At 34.8% G+C, this 16289-nt stretch overlaps 1 protein-coding gene across 2 annotated transcripts in view; it reads right to left on the bottom strand.

The window, feature by feature from the left end:
• NO66 (Bifunctional lysine-specific demethylase and histidyl-hydroxylase NO66) overlaps positions 1-16289 on the bottom strand; it is a 180124-nt gene that overhangs the window by 99587 nt on the left and 64248 nt on the right. The gene's annotated exons all lie outside the window — the stretch shown is intronic.

Genomic DNA, 16289 nt, shown 5'->3' with positions numbered 1-16289 from the left:
TATTTTGGTGCTGGAACTTGAATAGGTACAATTCCATTTAAGTGGCGTTCAGTTAAAAATGTGCTAACAACCACGTCAAATATTGTGACTCAAGAATATAAATATACCATTGCTCAAGATTTCTAGTTTTCATTTAAATTATCATCATTCGTTACTTTTTTGCCATTTTTTTATTACTATGGATTACAGAATTTGGTAATTACCTAATAATGAAGAGGCTGCCATAAGATTCTTCCAGGACAAAGGGGTAATTCCATAGCAATAAACTTTGTTCTCAAAATCATCTGATTAAGTTAACTTTTGACTCAAATAAAGCTTCTGTATGGCACTGTTTTGTACGTTCTTGCTGAAAGAAAAAAAAGATTGAGAACCAAAACATGGTTTGAAGGCTTGCATCTTTCTTTCCTCAATGCCATTCACTTTATCTATCTGTGGTGTCAGGAATTGACGTCGACTGAATTTTGCCAATTTAGTTAAAAATCAGCCATCACAAAACAGTAGATTGGTGCAAATAGTTTGATGTCTTGTAAAAGAAATTAAATCGGCGAACTTAGCAAAATTGTAAAAATAGGCGAAAGCCTTTTCACAAAAAGAAAAAAAGACAATGTTGAACACGTTCTTCTGTATGGATATTGGAGGGTTTATACTGTGAAAGCAAAGAAAGTTTTCTGGTTGCAGTTCTCAATCGTTGTACTACAATACTGATGACTGCCATTCAGAAAAGCATCACTTATGGCACCATTATATTTTCAGACTGCTGGAAAGGATAAAAGAAATGCTGGGTACGAACATCTCACTGCGATTCATGGTTATAATTTTGTACACTTCGAAACTGGGCGACATACCCAAACTGTGAAGCGATTGTTGGGGAGTCCTAAAGGAAGAAATAAATGTCAGTGGGGTACTGCTCACCATCATTTAGTCATACTAGACAGAATTTCTGTGGCATAGATTATATTAAAAAACATTAATTTTTTCTGCAGTACTGAATGGCATTTGTAATTTTATGCCATCTGTTTAGACTGAATTCATTTTGTTATTTTTTTAATTATGTGTAGAATCTTCCACATTAAAAAATTAAAAAGAAATTTACTTTTTATAGAACTAATTTTATTGGCCTTTTGAACACTATTATTATTCCATAATTTTACACACACACACACACACAAAAAGCGGCACATTTTTAACTGACACCGATCTAAATACGAGTTAAGGAGTAGTACCCTTGAATGAATTATATAATTTGGCAGCTACCAATTTATGACATTAAATTCTTAAGCTAAAAGGAATTATCTGTAGTGCAAGATTTTGTTCAAATAACTATATTATAAAGTTACGCTGTACTGCTAACACAACACAAAAGTGTTGCTGAAGTCAATGATAATGCCATTGGACGAAAATACGTGAAACAAAATTGGTTTGATGGAATAACTCACTTCATGAAACATTTATGTTTTTTACAATTATTCATGGTTATATTTTTAACAGATTGGCCAAGTTTCTCCCAAAGTGTACAACATGAAAAAATATATTTCTTTCACTTTGGTGGAATAAACAGAAAAACAAACTTTTAAATTTGTCATATTTATATTGGGTTATCTGAAAAGGTCCCTTCCCCCCCCTCCCCCAAACTGAAGTACATTTTCTTCAAATTATTTTGTTGCTATCATTAATTATTTTGTCATCAGTTATAAGAAGAGGAAGTTTAAATACAGTCTTTCAAAAGTCCAGCATAGCACAACTTTTGTTTTAGTGTAGTATTAAAAATGGAGAACCCAAAAGTTCATTTTGTCATATTGTGCTCTTCTATTTTAAAAAAACGAAAAAAACTATTAGTCAAGAGTACTTCTAAAATTTGTGCTACATGTTGCAAAATGCTGTTTCTGATGAGACAGTTTAAAGGTGATTTAAGAAGTTTTAAGCGAGGAAATTTCAGCCTCGATGATGATACCTACTCTGGACAAACATTCTCTGTAAACAAATACCTAGAAAAGAAGCTACAACTGTTAATTCACATTATATATGAGAATTATAGACTAAATTTCCCATACAGTACAGTACATGATCATTTGAAAAATTAAGCGTCTAAGCTTCTACAGTATATGGATACTCCATAACTTAACACAGCAGAATATTTGTAGAAAGAAATATAGAAGTTCCTTTCTTGAAAAAACTCATTCTTCATGCCAAGAAATAGATATTTTACAATAATGGTACAAGAAAAAAAAAATCATGAGGTTAGCCAAAAGAATTTCCACTAGTAACTTCAAATAGTAACATCAAGAAGTGGGCTACATCCCTAAAAAAGTAATGTTTTGTGCATGGTGGCACTACAAAGGAACCACTGCTGTGGAGTCGGAGTCATGCAGTCAGAATCAGGCAGATTTTGGGTTAAAAGAAGTCAGAGCTGGAGTCGCTAAAAACAGGTCGACTCCGACTCCAGTTTTCATTGAACAGGTTAAATTTGAACTGAAGTTAAAATGTATTGAAAAAATTAATGACAAGCTGAGTTATTATTTTTATTTATGGATTGTATACATTAATAAATAGTTATTTTATATTTTATTGACCTATCAATAAATAAATATAAGGGAGGAGGATGGATGTGATATTTGCCATTAGTGATTAAACTGATTCATTTAGTTACAAATCTTGCTGGTAAATTTAGGTAAGCAGCAATAGCAGCAAGAACTCCTAAAATTGATGCCATTCTTAGGAAGCAAGCAGGAAAAGGAGCAATTATTGATCAAGCAATGTGATAAGGAAGTACATATTTGATGATAAAGAGGTTTTTAGAATTAAGAATTTTTTTAGGAGATGTAGATAACCCTAATGTTTTACTAACAGAAAGACTATGGAATGATCTTGCAGAATTGGAAACTCTTCTTTCTAAACCGTATATAGCCACAAAAAAGCGGCAATCTGAAGAATTGACAGAAGGTGAGAATGGGATGTTTGTTCTTTCTGAAATAGCGGGTTTATTGCAGAAGGAATCATTTCTTCAATGAGGAAAAGAGAAACTAGTTTGCTACACAATGAGATCTTGCTGGGCTTAACATATGGAGATCCGAAACACCGAAATTCCTTGGATGACGAACAAATTAAAAAGGCAAAGAAAGTCATCTATGAACTTTTATTAAGAATGAAATTATTCTCAGAACAATTGGAGAATTTGAATCAGGACAGTCAAACTGCAGACATTGCAATTGAGTCTCTATCATCCTTTTCCATTGATGAATTAGATTTTGAGAAATATTTTTGGATAATATTGAAAAGGCTAAGGCAAAGAAAGTGAATGAAAATAAAAAAAAAAAAAAAAAAAAACAAGAGCCTTTAGATATAAAAATGAAAAAACACAAACAAGATTTCTACAAGGCCTTTGAAGAAATAGAGAAATATGATTGCACTTGCAAGACACTTCTTTTAGAACTTGTAAAAATCTATCTTGAAAAGTTAAAAGAAGTAGCCATAACAGTAACAGCTCTCCCTCTTACTCAAGTTGATATGGAAAGACTCTTCTCAGCTCTGAAGTTTATCAAATCGGATCTATGACCCTCCAACAAAGAAAATCTTGCCAAATCTATACTGTTTCTTAGAAATAACTAATGCCAGTTTTTCCATTTCATAATACAGTACAAAGTCCATAATCCGGATGTCCATTATCCAGAATAATCTATGATCCGGACTACAAAGACACAATTTTTTTTTTTTTTTTTTTTTTTTTTTTTTTATGCTTTACGCTTGCGCCTTTAATGTGTAATGGACGGTATAAGCTAGGCTAAAATTATCTTTACTGATTTTAAGGCATTTCAGTTAATGTTGCAGATTGAGCTGTTCCTTAATCTTCTAATTGGATCCGGCTTATTATTTTTTGCAGATTGTTAGAGCAATTTTATAAAAATTAAGCTTGAACTTTTGATTAACTCAAAAAGAGTTTCCAATTCTGGAGCTGTCAAAGGATCTACAAAGCGAAAGCATGTTTCGATGTCCATCAAACAAAAAGTGGATAAAGGCATACGTGTTTCAAAAATATGCGAGGAGTATGACATTGGAAAGTAAACTGTATATGACATGAGCAAAAAAGAAAAGAAACTTTTTGAATTTTTTGTGGATTCCAACACCCCACTTGTAATGAATAACAGAAAACGAATTCGTTATGCTAAAAGTGACGATCATGACAAAGTGATGACTGAATGGGTCAGACAGCGTCGCAGCGAGGGCGTGCCATTGACGTGTCCAATGCTAATGGCTCAAGCCAAAATATTTTATTAAGAAATGAACTTGAACACTGAGTGCACATATTTGACAGGTTGGTTAACCAAATTTAAAAATCTCCATGGTATAAAACAATTAAAAATTTCAGGTGAAAAAGCTTCAGTTGATACTGAAGCTGCTGAACAATTCACAGATGAATTCATTGGTCTTTTCTGGCAATATGTGCCATGAAATACATTGGCAACCTCTACAGAAAAGGCTCCAACTGGTGTCAAAGATTCCAAAGCGAGACTAACAATTTCAGCGTGCGCAAATGCTGCAGGAATGCACAAGTGCAAACTTTTTGTAATCAAAAAACAGGCAAGACCGCGAGCATTTAGAGGAGTAACAATTTTCCCCATTATATATCGTGCAAATAAAAGAGCATAGATGACACAAGCGTTAATGAATGATTGGTTTGAAAATCATTTTATGCCCGAGACTTGGCAACATTTGAATTCGGTTGGTTTACCTGATGACTCAAAAATAGTCCTGATTGTAGACAACTGTTAGACTCATACTTACTTAAAGTTTTAGTGAAAGATAATGTATCCGTATTATTCTTCCCTCCAGATTGTGCGTCTATCATTCAGCCTATGGATATGGGAATAGTGCACGTGCTGAAATGCAAATATAAAGTAGCATTTTTAAAATCTATGTTAAATTTCTTGAACAATGGCAAGACAGTTCAAGAATTTTTGAAGTATTTTAGCATAAAACCTGCTGTGTGAAGCATCACAAGATCATCGGATAGTGCGTCTCCAGATGCGTTAAAAAATGCATGGCATAATTTATGGCCAGCTGCTATATTTTATGGTGAGGGTGATGAAGATGATAGCTGCGAATTTGAAGGTTTTCGGATATCGCAAACTAAAGGTGAAATTTTCCAATTATTGGATTTTGTAAAGAAGTGTGGAGAAGCGGTAATAAATGAAGATGATATAACAGAAGTTTTCATTGCGACGACAATGCCCCAATCATCAATCAACGTACGGCGAAATCTGTAGTACGGTTCTAGATCCAGAAAACACAGCTTCCGATAGTGAAGAAAGTGACAGAGAGGTTATTAAAAACAAAAAAATTTCGATTGACAAATTAGTCAGTATTCTCGACACAGCAATTACAGGACTTGAACAGTGGAACTTTGTAACTGAACAAGAAATTATGTCTGTTTATAGAACTAAAGAAAAAGTATTAGCACAAAAAACGAAGCAACTTAAACGACTTACATTGAAAGAAATGTTTAATAAAGTAAACAAATAAATATTAAGCTTTTTTTTGTAAATTTTGATACCCTTTCGATCATAAATGCTCTTTATTTAATAAATTATGGTTTCATATTTGTAATTGTATTATTTCTGCATGCCATCTTACCAGATTTAAATTCCTGATCTGAGGTCCCAACGAGTCTGGATTATGGACTTTGTACTGTAAATGCTAATTAATATAAATAATTTTCTATGCCATCTATTTTTTTCTGTAGCATCTATTGCTTCTTTTATATTAAGAAAAATAACCTGTAACCCATGTGTATATGTTTATACATATGAGGGAGTCGTAGTTGAGTCAGAGTCGGAGTAGATCATTTTTCCCTAGTGAGTCTACAGCCCTGAAAGGAACAGTACTATGAATTGTTGCCACCAAATCAGATATTAAATTTTAAAAACTACTGTTCACAAGCAGCAGATTTTAAAGCAGGAATCAGAATAAAGTGCCCAGAATTGACCATTCATTTATCTTCCATCAGGATAATGCTTGGTTCACATTCTGATGAATGTCAGACAAACATTTACTGAGTACGGAGGGATTGTTTTGTATCACTCCCATAACCATTAGATCTTACTGCCTTTAATTTTCATTTCTTCAAAATTTTCTGAACTGCCTAAAGAATATCAAACCTGAATGCTTTTGACATTGTCAGACAGGCTACTGAGTAAATTCTTTAAAAATAAACTTAAGAATTTTTTTAACATAATTTTCTAATGGAAAGATGGCAGAAAGTCATAAAACAAAATCGTTATTACGCGATTCAATAAAACCTTCCTATGTTTTTGTAATACTTCATTTGCTTTTCCACACACACACATATGTATTTTAGTACACTTGCAATGAGATTTGTTTCGACATCTGAGAATTTAGACAGATTCTGAAACTGAATTTTGCTTTCGATCTACCTAAATGAAATCAAATGCTCAGGTTCACCAATGCTAGATATGCAAATGGTCAGATTAGGTTAGGTTATCTGAATATGGTAAAGCTATGAGGGTTATGTGCCTAAGAGTGAGGATGCTTTAATGAGGTACTTTTTATGGGAACCTGGCTCCTATTCACTTATAGAGGGAAAGTCTCGAAAACCAGTCATGTAGTTAGTCTGTTTGCAGGGAATCAAACCCAAAACACCTCGAAATACTAGTATTCAGAAGTCTTAATTATTTGATCACTGCAAGAGTGATATGCAAATGACTCAAACCTTTCACTCATCCATACAAACGACTTTAGCAAAGGTGAAGATTATCACCATACTTGACACGTTATAAAAGCTGCCTCCATATCTGCAATTTTTACTTTGACAAGTGATGTTGAATTGGTGGTGTGTTGGTGTATTTAATTATGGCAAAGCACATGAGGGCTATCTGCCTAAGGGGAGGGATGCCTTTTGTGGAGGACTTTCTAAGGGAAACTGGCTCGTATACACGTTACACATGGGGAAAACCACGAAAACGCCCATGCAGCCAGCCCGTTCGCGGGATTCGAACCTCGGACCGAACTACCAGTGTTCAGCGACTTTACCGCTCGGCCGCTGGTGGGCGATGTTAAATTGAATCTTTGGTTTAAAGTATACTATGCCTGTGAGATGAATTCATGCACCATAATGGTTGGTCAGATATCATCGATACACAATGTTGGCAGCAGTGGAAGGTACATACCCAGGATATACCAATTAGAAGACCTCCATGAATACAAGAAAAGGGTTATCAAAGGGTTATTCCAGCCCACCAGCGGCCGAGTGGTAAAAGCCGCTGAACACTGGTAGTTTGGTCCAGGGTTCGAGTCCCGGCGAACGTGCTGGCTGCATGGGCGTTTTCGTGTTTTTTCCCATGTGTAATGTGGATACAAGCCAGTTTACCTTAAAAAGACCTCAACAGGGCATCCCACCATTTCCGTGTAGTGCCCAACGGCAGAGCACGTAATAAGAAAAAAAAAAAAAAAGAGTTATTCCATTGGAAAAGGAAGGAAAAGGTCGAATTATTGAAATACACTAAATCTCAAAAACTGCATATCAATATTGTGAATTTTTTCACTATTTTTCTACTTCATCTACATTTCTCACAAGAACCTTGAAATTTTGTAATTTTGTTTCGTAATGATATGTTGAACCACAAAATTTTGAAAAATTGTCAGATGAAAATGACTTAACTCACAAAAGTTTGTTTTGTACTGACTAAAATATCACTTGCGAATTTTATCAAAATTTTCTACTTCACCTTTACTATGTACAAGAATCTTGTAATTTTGTAATGACATGGTACAACTGAAAATTTTCAATAAACTTTTTTTTTTTTTTTTTTTTTTTTTTTAAATAAACAACATTGTTGCCGAGGTACTAGATAAAAATGCAACTATGTGTGGTTCAATGAACCACCTAAAACACTCCAACTGTGGTTAATTGAGAACTATTGATGTGTATACAGTCAAAAGTCGTTAATCGGACACCCATAATCCGGACCTCAAAGCTGCAAACTTTCTGCGCAAGCGTCGCGCTGACACATGCACGTAAGACCTTTACGGCTGCGAATATGTGTGTGCGCGTGCGCAAAATACGTTCACGAATGCACGTTTAATGTATAACGGACGGTATAAGCTAAGCTAAAATTATCTAATTATCTATTTTAGTTAATGTTGCAGATTGTGTTGTTCCTTAATCTTCGAATTGGATCCGGCTTATTATTTTTTGCAGACTGTTAGAGCAATTTAATGAAAGCTTGAACTTTCGATTATGTCAAAGAGAATTTCTGATTATGAAAGGATCTACAAAGCGAAAGTATGTTTCGAAGTCCATTAAACAAAAAGTGGAATAGCTGCAAAAAATGGATAAAGACATAATCCTTTGTGTATCTAAACTTTAACGTTTGTTTATCTTTAACGCGGCGGCACGCAATGAATTGAAAGTTGATCTGTCAGCACTATCCTTATCTTCAGGGCAGATGTTTTTATTTTATTTGGCTTATAATTCCTTACTAAATGTAGTATTTCATCTCGATGTACTCCATCTTTGATATGATTTAAATCATATTCCTTGTCATTATAATTTGCTTCCGATAGCGAAGAAAGTGACAGAGGTTATTGGAAATGAAAAAATTTCGATTGACAAATTAGTCGGTAGACTCAGCAATTATAGGACTTGAACAGCGGAACTTTGTAACTGAACAAGAAATTATGTCTGTTTATAGAATTAAAGAGAATGTATTATCACATAAAAAACGAAGCAACTTAAACAACTTACATTAAAAGAAATTTTTAATAAAGTAAACAAAAAAATACCAAGCTTTTTTTTTTTGTAAGTTTTGATACACTTTAGATCATAATTGTTCTTTATTTCATAAATTACGGTTTCATATTTTTAATTTTATAATTTCTGCATGCCATCTTACCAGATTTAAACTGATGATCTATAATCCGGAATCGACGAAGTCCCGACGAGTCCGGATTAACGACTTTTGACTGTATCATAATCGGACTTTAAGCTGGCACCGCGCCAATCATTGAAGTGCGCACAGTAGTTAGAAAAGGACTGGAATGCGAGTAGCTGTAATTATGAAAGAACTGTAGATATAAGTGTATATGCAAGTGATGATATATTTTGTATACATAATAAAAGTAGTATGTAGTTTAAAAGAGTGTTTCTTGTGAAATAATTAACCACTAAAGGATACACAACAGCTGGCGATGGGGATGTGTGATTTAAAAAAAAAAAAATACATGCCTATTGCAATCTTAATAAGGATTTAGGGGATTCCCCGAAGACGCTCAAGGTAAAACTTTTATAATCATTTTTCTTTCAGAAGATCATGGAGCAGCTTGTAACTGAGTTAATAGCAGAGAATAGAGCACTAATGGAGAGACTTATCTCAGTTATTACATCACAGATGGACAATTCGAAACTTTCGGTTCAGTTTGAAAAATATAATGAACACGAAGAACATTTTGATTCGTTTCTAGAGAGATTCAAAAGTTATTTAGATATACAAAATGTTCCACAGGACAAGCGTGGGAAAGTACTGATTTCTAGTTTGTCCAGGAAAATGTATAGTCTCTTAAAAAACTTGCTGGCTCCTAATACTCCTTCCGGTAAAGATTATAATGTGTTAAAAACAACATTAAGAAATCATTTAAATACTAAGCCACTTATAATTCCTAGCAGACACATATTTCTAAATCAAAAGCAGCACGAGGGGGAAACAATTAGTGTGTATACGGCAGAGTTAAGGTCACTTGCCATACCGTGCGCTTACGATCAGAATACGTTAAATACAATGTTGCAGGATGTATTTGTTAGTGGGCTAAGAGATAGGGCTATTCTGGATAGAATTTTTGAGCAGGATAATATCAGTATAGATGACACTTTAAGAATAGCTTTGGCAATGGAAAAAGCTTTAAAAGATGCAAATGAAATAATTGGGGAACCAATTGAAATTAAGGAATTTAGTGCCAGGAATAAAGGTAAATTTAAGCCAGTCGCTCAAAAACAAAAGTATGAAAAACAAAACAACGCAGCTAAGAGTGCTAAAGGCAAATTGTGTTCGTGATGTACGGAGACTGACCATGATAGAAATTCTTGTAAATTTAAGACAAGTATCTGCAGATTTTGTAAGAAAATAGGGCACATTGAAAGAGCATGCTACAACGCTAAAAACACTGAAAAAACGAAAGCGAAACAAAAACAATTAGATGTAGGAAATGAAAACAGCATACATTCCAGTGAGGTGAAAAACAGGAAACCGCCCATAATGGTCCAAGTGAACATAGAAGGAAAACCGGTAGCTATGGAATTGGATATAGGGGATGCAGTATCGGTAACGAGTTTAAAAAATTTCCGGAAAATTTCAAAAAAGAAAATTAAAAATACAAGTCTGGCATTTAAAACATATAATGGAGAAAAACTGATACCTTTGGAATTTACTACAGTTAAGGTAGATTATAAAGGTCAAAATAAAAACTTAAAGAAAACCATGATAGAATATTCAGTAGAGAATGGTCATTAAGTCATTCTTGTTGGCCGTATTCCAGGCGGGTGATGCATACGTTATAATAGGTCTTATGTTCATGATGTAAACAAGCCGTTTTCTGCGTAGGTCTAATCTAGAATATTTGTTCAGCATGGGCTTTAAGCTATTTATTACTGTGAAGGCCTTTTTTCTGACGTTTGTGATATGGTTTTTCCAGGTCAGTTTCTCATTAAGTGTAACTCCAAGGTATTTTGCATATGACACTTGTGGGACCACTTCGTTGAACAAGCAGAGTTTTCTCTTGGGCTGAGTCTGAGTGTGTTTCCTTCTAACTAAGAGCAACTGGGATTTTTGGGCACTGATTGAAATTCTCTACTCGGTACACCAACTTTCAATTTCTGAGAGAATGTCTTGTAGTTTCTTTACTGCGTTACCGTTAGCAGACCTCACAGCTAGAGCTGTGTCGTCTGCGTAACAGCCTAAGAAGTTATTTCAGTTCAGGTGTGTCCGGGGAAAATCAGCAACATATAGAAGATACAAAATGGGTCTTAAAATGAACCCCTGGGAGACCACAGCATTAATCTTTCGTGTATTAGTAGTATCCTTTCCAATGGGGACCACAAAACTTTGATTGTTAATGAAAGAAACAATAAGTTCGATAATCTCTCTATCGATATTAAAGTTTATCAGCTTGTAAATAAGCCCCTCATGCCAGACGCAGTCAAAGGCTTTCGCCACGTCCAGCATGAGGATGGCAATATTCTACCTATGGTGCAGAGTGTCTCCACAAAACTCCACAAGTCGAACAAGTTGTTTGGTGGTGGATAAGTTACTCCGGAATCCAAATTGCTCGGGCGGTAGCCCGTCAAGGAAAGGCCTAAGCCTGTTCAGAATGATTCATTCATAAATTTTCCCCAGACCCATGAGCAGACTTATAGGCCTTTTTGATGTAACATAGGAAAGCTCTGAATTTACCTACTCTACAGAGCCCTGCAATACTAATGCTGAAGAGAAAAATTCAAACAAGAATCGATTTATTGAGACCAGATCTCAAAAGGAGAGTGGAAGACAGAATTCAAAAAGGAACCTACGAGTTTGCAGACTGAGGATTTAGAGTGGCAGTAAGAAATTATCGCCAAGGCGATAGGCAATAGAGATTTGGTACCGTCCAATCCAAGGATGGGCACTTCATTACACCATAAATGTAGATAGTCAGCTATGGCGACGACATATCGTTCAGATGCATGATGGAGGAACCATAACAGAAGAGGGGTTCATACGTCCACCTCCAGCTCTCGTGATTTCCAAAACCACCCAAAGATAATAGCCACCAAGCAGATGAGTCTGTGTCATCCTCCGAGTCCAAGGTTGTACCAGATGTTCGACCTACCAGACCTGCTGCTAATATAACCAGGTTACCAAAGAAACCAGCAGTGCCACAACCTTTGCATCGATCCAGTAGAATTGGACATCCCCCAGATAGAGTGGGTAGGGATGTGGTATATTGAGAACTATAGATGTGTATATCATAATCGGACTTTAAGCTGGCACTGCACTAAGCATCAAAGTGCGTGAAGTAATTAGAAAAGGACTGAAATGCGAGTAGCTGTAATTATGAAAGAACTGTAGATATAAGTGTATATGTGAGTGATGATATATTTTGTATATATAATAAAAGTAGCATGTAGTTTAAAAGCGTGTATCTTGTGAAATAATTACCCACTAAAGGATACACGACACTATGTCTTTAGTCTTCGTAGTCCTCAATCTGGATTTAATTTCAAAAGTGAGCATGATCGACTAATCCACATTTTTGCTCTGATTACTACTCCATCTCAAACTCTAGCCCCGCACACTTGTCTAGAAATCTTGGTAACAACGGACTTCTCAACTGCCTAGGTATGGCATAGGAAGTAGAAAGTGTGGATGTGGGAAACAAAGAGTAGAATCAAAGTGATGAGAAGTCTTCCTTAACACACTCGATACGCAGGATAAAAGAGGTGACAATGTAACTTCCCAATGTTGACAATCGATAAGGTCAACGTAGCGTAGTGCACTGAGAAAGAATGCTTGATCTTGAACTTGCATACTGGCAGAAGTGGCTCCTTTGATTTTGACCTTGCTGAAAAAAAAAACTTTGCAAACCTACTAACTCTCGAATGTGTTCTTTGTTCTGCAAGCATATCTACCAGAAGATTCTGCAGATATGCAGCATAACCACTTTGCTGAATGTAACTATGGATGCAGATCAATTCAGACTCCTGTGCCCAAGGCTAACCAAGTCTTTATGCAAATTGAAGCCCCACAGTCGGCTTTCCCAAAAGTATAGCACTCTTTTTTCCAGCCATTTGTTTACCATGTACCAAGAAATGGCTGGGAAGTTTTCTCTCCATCAGAAACTAGAAACAAAGCGATGTCATCTCATTTCAAGCCCTAACCTTCAAAACGGAAAAACAGAAGGGGGAAAAGAATAGACTAGGAGAGCTGGAAAAGAAAAGCAGGAAAAATCACTAGGGCTCCAGGATCATAATCCCCAAGATGATCCCTTGAAGCCTTAGGTTACCTTGGGATTGCCAAATCCACACCAACACACTCACACAGATTGAGCCCCTTAGGGGCATAGGTTAATAGAAGCTTCTTTAATGGTTGGATTGCATTTAATGTAAAGCTACATTCAAGCATGATAAAAGAAACCATCTCCTTTAAGGTAGCAGATAGATTAGTGCTGCTTATGTAAACTTGAAGGATTCTGCTGGCTGTAATGAGTTATCCTGCATTAGAAAGTTTTCTAGGACTTCAAAATGCCAGATACTAATAGCTTAGCGTATCTCATAGACAAAACAGCTATATCCCACAGATATTTTTTATATGTACTCAAATTTACATCATTCCCTATAATGGCTGGTGAATTTCCTTCAACTGGTTGAAAATAACTACTGAAAAGTGCTCAAGGTTGAAAAAGCTCTTACTTGCAGATCAATAAAATGCAATAAGACCCACTGTCAGTTCATCCAGATGGTTCATCATGTGCCTTAATGATAGCTTGTTAGAGTGAAGCATGTATATCATCCACAGCAAAGGTTTTTCAAAGTCTTTCTTTAACCCTCTGAGCATTATGACCGGGTTTAGGCGGTGAAGACGGCCTAGCTCGAAAGCGTTACGGACGCTTCTAGGCAGTCACTGGAAAAGTGTTTGAAAGCGTTACTGATGGTTCTAGGCAGTCAGTGGTGACGACCTCGAAAGCGTTATGACCGCCTTAAAGCGGCCATGCAGATGTCTCCTGCCCCCCTTATTTCTGGAACCCTGGAGATCTCTAAATGACAGTTCTCAGTAGGAGGCAAAGAGGGTTGCTCTTTTTCGTTTTAGACTGCTATGTTTAATCGCTAAAAAAACGCTTGAGCATGTAGTGGTTTATAAACAACAAACAAACGTGGACATTCTTCGCGAAACAAAAAAGTAGCATGTAAGTATGTTTTTTCAATACTCTCTTTAAACAGATAACATTTTCATAAAATATCCTTTAGTTTTTTGAATGTTCAGAAATATGCGAAATGCTCGTGAATTCAATTAAAAAATAGCATTAGGAAATATTTAAACAAATTTACTTACAATTAAAAATATACAGATACATAATTAAAACCGACAAGTTATAAGTTTTAATTATTTGAGCAAAACGAATAGCGCATTTAATTACTGCATTTAATATGAGTTATATATAATTACATGTAAAGAATAACATAATTAAGCAATAATTCAAATAAAAATTAGCCATCAACAGTAATTTATAATAAGCGTATTTTGAACGGGTTTATGAAGCATAATCTAATTTGATAGTAAAAATAATAATGGCGAATTATTTATTGATTTTGGAACAATATTCTTCGCTTATACTGGTTTGATGAAGTTCTGTTCAAATTCATTTCAAATAATCCAAATCTTTTTATGTACACTGCTCCAAAAAAAAAAAGGGAGGGACAGTTCTATATCTCTCGTTCTACTGGGCCGATTGACAAAATTCAAATTGCGTTCTTCATGTCTCGAAAGCGTGACTTAGGATATACATTAGATTTATATATAACACTATTCTAACATAGGTATTTTGACACAAAATCGGACTTTTTCTGAAATAACATACCAATTTTTTTACATATTTTGATTCTACGACTCAAATTATGCCTAAATATTAAATTTTGTAAAATATGGTGCGAAATTTACGGAGAAATTCAACAATTTATGTTGCTGCTTTTTATTCAGTTTGGGCCAAAATTAGTTCACTTGGCGAATTTCTTAATATATGGCAACCTAGTTTCCTTTACCTTAAGAGGAAAAAAAAGTCACCATCGTTCCTTTTTTCCAAATAGTATTCTTTATATTATATTTTTAATTATAACTTATTATTTTAAGTAATTTTTTCTTTTTCGAATTTAATTTTAATCGTTTAAGTTGAATGTTTTTTTTTTTTTTTTCCCTGAATATCTGTTTTAAAAATTGCTATTTACCTATTCGAACAGCGTAAATAAAGGTGCAATGTTAATTTCTTTCAAATAGTTTTCTTTATATATATTTTTGTCATAGTTATTATTTTAGGTAATTTTTAAATTTTTATACTTTTATTTTAATTGTTTGTGTTGCATTGTCTCTTCAGGTAGTTGTTTTAAAATTTTCTACTTATTCCTTCGAACTGAGCATTTTAAATATATTTATTAATATAAATTTTCCACAATTTGATTTTATTTATTTGAATTGTGTTTCTTTCGGAAGAATACTTTGTAACCCAGACTACGGTGCATTTGAAAACTGCATATATTGAAAGAGAAAATACAGTAAAGCACAGTTAACACACCTTTCAATGTTCCGTTTAGAAAAGATATACATAAATAAGAGAGATGTATAACCGACATTTTAACTTAGGATGTCTTGCATACACTGCTTTAAAGTCTTATCATTGTGCCCATTGCTTTACACAATTTTATCCTACATATGGTTTCTTAAAATGTTATTAATATTTTAGTCAAATATTTTATTTTTGAAATTGCAAGAATCAAATATCATAAGATTAAAAGATTTTAAATTTAAAAAAAATACTAATACTTAATTTTACGCAAAAATTTATTTCTTCTCTTTTTCTTCAGACATTCTACTTTATTCTTGCTATTTTTCTTTAGGCATTCTCTGCAAGTGTATTAAAAAGCATCCAACTTTTTGAAATATCTTGATATTTCTGACAATCATTTTAAATAAAGTTATCGCCTTCCATTTCATAAAGGCCCACAAACGGCCGAGCGGTAAAGTCGCTGAACACTGGTAGTTCACTCCGGTGTACGAATCCCGGTAAACGGGCTGGTTGCATGGGCGTTTTTGTGGACTTTTTCATGAGTACTGTGTATGACAGCTGGTTTCACTTAGAAAGTTCTTCACGAAGTATTTCGTCAGGGCCTTTATCAGTCTTTAGAGGCTAAACACTTTGAAGGTATGAGATGAAAGGAAAGACTGGTTTCAAAAAGAGGTTTTTGGTTTATTTAATTATGACAAAGCAGACTAGGGCTATCTGCCTAAGGGGAGGGATGCCTTCGTGGAGGACTGTCTAAGAAAAACTGGCTCGCATACACATTACACATGGGGAAAACCACGAAAACGTCCATGCAGCCAGCCCGTTCACGGGATTCGAACCTCAAACCGAACTACCAGTGTTCAGTGACTTTACCGCTCAGCCGCTGTTTCATCAGGAGGGGAAAAAAACACCTTTAGGTGACATCCACATACAATACTAGATAAAGTCCTGAATCTTCAAATAATTCGACTGAGAAA

This window comes from Stegodyphus dumicola, chromosome 1, assembly GCF_044657685.1.
Source record: "Stegodyphus dumicola isolate Sdum_Otavi_A_Nest chromosome 1, ASM4465768v1".
NCBI classification, from domain to species: domain Eukaryota; kingdom Metazoa; phylum Arthropoda; class Arachnida; order Araneae; family Eresidae; genus Stegodyphus; species Stegodyphus dumicola.
Note: the sequence above shows the minus strand (reverse complement) of the source record. Positions and strands in the feature narration are given on the sequence as shown.